Consider the following 2,332-nt stretch of genomic DNA (forward strand, 5'->3'; position numbering starts at 1 on the left):
TGTTCGGCCACTGCCGGTGGAGATATCCCTGCTGGTACTGTATATACAGTGAGGAGATTTCAACGCAAACCTGAGCTCCAGGATGATCAAAATGCGTCTAAGTAACTCGATAAGATCGGAGGAAGCTCCAAATAAACGTGCAGCTGATGGAAAGACTTTGCAGTGTCGCTGAAATCTGCGGTTTAAACGGGTCATTTGGCGTTGGTCTCAAATCTAATGGTTATTTTAGACATCAGAATTTCACAAGCATTTGACGATTCTAGAAAATATTCAAGATAGCCGTTGTTTTAGGAGCTCTAAAGATTTTTGTTGTACAAAAATGACATCTAACATTAATTTGCTAGTCGTAGAAATATTGGGGGGGAGGTTGCCGCAAGATCTCAGGCTATTACTGTCAACGCTGCCTCTGTAACGTTATTATTGTTGTTATTATTGTTGTTATTGTTATTATTATCATTAGCATGGTTGCTAGTAACAAACATTATGTAATATTTACCTTATTTAGGTTACCTTAGCTCACAAATGTTGTTTTTTTTTAAACTTGGAATGAAATGTAGAATTATTCTGCTTTTTCTACATTCATTTATCAATATATATATAATATATATATATATATATATATATATATATATATATATATATATATAATATATATATATATATATATATATGTCACTACTTTAAACGCGCGCGTTTGCTTCGTTTTCATTGTAATTTTGATGGTTTAGCTTTAATCCATTTTCTTTTTTAGACATGACTCTAACGACCCCCCCCCCCCCCCCCCCTCCCCCGCTTCTCGGGATTTATGGGGGCGACAAGTGTCCGCGAGGCCCTAATGTTGTTATTCTGTACGTCCGGGCTCGCGGTGGGCGGAGTTCCGTTGCCATGACAATGACGTCAATGTTGGTGTCGAGTAACCAAAGGTCAAAATAAAGACAAGTGAATGAAAACGGAAGGAAACTTAACAAGCCGCCCAGAATCGGACAGAACCCGGCCGAATCGGGTCAAACTTCAGCCCGACACGCCGCGGCGGGTGTTGGCCTCGCGTTCTCCGGGGGAAATCTTCGTTTGTGTCGCTGGTAAGGAAGCGTCAGACAGCAGAAGGTTAGGGTCACGCACAAGCTAGCCCGAGCTAGCGAGCTAGCGAGCCTAGGTCGTTGCTGGCTAACGGGAGCTAATGCTAACCGTCAGCACTTTAGGTCAACATGGCTTCGCTTCAGCAGGCTCTCCGACCTGGCAAAGTTACTTTTAACGGCTCGCTAGCGATGTCAGTTACCTCAGCCGTTGGTCACAGGCGTCGCTTAACGTTACCGGGCAGTTTAAGTTAGCTTTTCTACCCTGGAGAGGACATCCAGTCTGGCCTCGGGACACTGAATGTTTTCCACCTGTGTAACTTTGCTGACATGAAGCGAACACGGCAACACGCACCGCTGAAGCTAATGTCATTGATGCAAGTGACCAGGACACATCGAGCTAGCTCCGGGGGCTTTGAGCGGCTGCAAAGTGCCGATAAACAAAGTTTAAGGCCAGGGGCGCTGGAGGTGCTTGGTGATTATCGGGTAACATTCAGCCCACAGGTGAACGTGCGCGTTGTCATTGAGCTCCGGCTTTAGCATAAGTAAGACTGATGTTAATGAGCTAATGCTAACTCCACTGTGTCTCCGCAGGTGCAAGGAAACAGAGGACAGCGGGAGATGTCCCCTGATGCCGGAGTCATACCGGGGATTCTTACGCACGGTTGCCATGGAGCCACGGTGATGGAAAAGCAACTGTGACAGATCATTCTGAATGCACATGGCAGTTTGAGGCTGTAAACATCCCCGACTGGAAGCTGTCACTCAGAAGAGCTTTCAGTCTGATGTTTACCACCTCCGACCGCCTCCTGCTCCACGGCGACGGAGGAGTCCGTGCACCCGTTTGACCCTCCGCCGCAGCATCCAGGACTCTCGGAGTCCGCCTACCCGGCCGTTCCGGCTCAGTTGGTGTAAACATCCTACACTCAGCTGTGATCCTTTGCGGCAGAGGCTGAGAGAAGGTTGTTTACTTGAACTGGCTGGAAGTGACCCGCTGGCGTGAAGCGAGCCGAGCGAAGGGCGGCGGGGCCGAGGTCACGGGCCACAGGTTCATCAAGTCGCTTCCCCCAAACAGCTTAGAGACAGCTGTTAAAACACCAGCCGCGTGTTTACATACGAGTCAGGCAAATTCACCCACATGCTAAACCTTTATTGACTTTAAGGTGACGCACTTTAAAATAATCCTTCTTCTCTGAAGGTCTGTATCTGTTGTCGTGTGTCTGTTGTCGTGTGTCTGTTGTCGCTGTCAGCCGCTTATA

General features: G+C 47.3%; 2 non-coding genes across 2 annotated transcripts; both read left to right on the forward strand.

Annotated features, from left to right (window-relative positions):
* Positions 1–1,789: 1,789 nt before the first annotated feature.
* On the forward strand, positions 1,790–1,887 carry mir30d (microRNA mir-30d). Its single transcript, NR_105304.1, has one exon. It is a non-coding gene; the product is annotated as a microRNA mir-30d (primary transcript).
* An 81-nt stretch (positions 1,888–1,968) lies between these two features.
* On the forward strand, positions 1,969–2,058 carry mir30b (microRNA mir-30b). Its single transcript, NR_105303.1, has one exon. It is a non-coding gene; the product is annotated as a microRNA mir-30b (primary transcript).
* Positions 2,059–2,332: the final 274 nt, after the last annotated feature.

Source organism: Takifugu rubripes, chromosome 12 (genome assembly GCF_901000725.2).
Source record: "Takifugu rubripes chromosome 12, fTakRub1.2, whole genome shotgun sequence".
Taxonomy (NCBI): domain Eukaryota; kingdom Metazoa; phylum Chordata; class Actinopteri; order Tetraodontiformes; family Tetraodontidae; genus Takifugu; species Takifugu rubripes.